We start from the raw sequence: 392 nt of genomic DNA, 5'->3' as shown, positions 1-392 counted from the left end.
GCGTCGAGGGGGCGGGGGCGGTGGCCGGGGTAGCGGGTCGGAGCGTGTTTATTGGCCAGCGCCCCGCAGGAAGTCCCGCCTTCCAGTCGTCACGGGCGGGCGACGACGTCGCTCAGAACCACGTGCGGGGATAGAGGCACAACGGGACCAATGAGAAGAGGGGTTGGAGCAGAGCAAGTTAACGGGATTGGATAACGGGTAGATCCAAGGGGGCGTGACCAAGATGCCTAATGGGTGGGGAAGGAGGTTATGGGAGGTGAAAGAGGAAAGGTGGGTGGAGGGAAACAGAGGCTCTCAAAGAGTGAAGAGGCGGGCAGCCAGGGCAGAGGGGCGGGCCATAGACCGCCATGGGAGGCGGGACCTTAAGTAGGAAACATGCCATTGGATAGTAC

The sequence above is a fragment of the Bos indicus x Bos taurus genome, chromosome 7, assembly GCF_003369695.1.
Source record: "Bos indicus x Bos taurus breed Angus x Brahman F1 hybrid chromosome 7, Bos_hybrid_MaternalHap_v2.0, whole genome shotgun sequence".
NCBI classification, from domain to species: domain Eukaryota; kingdom Metazoa; phylum Chordata; class Mammalia; order Artiodactyla; family Bovidae; genus Bos; species Bos indicus x Bos taurus.
This window is presented reverse-complemented; position numbering follows the sequence as displayed.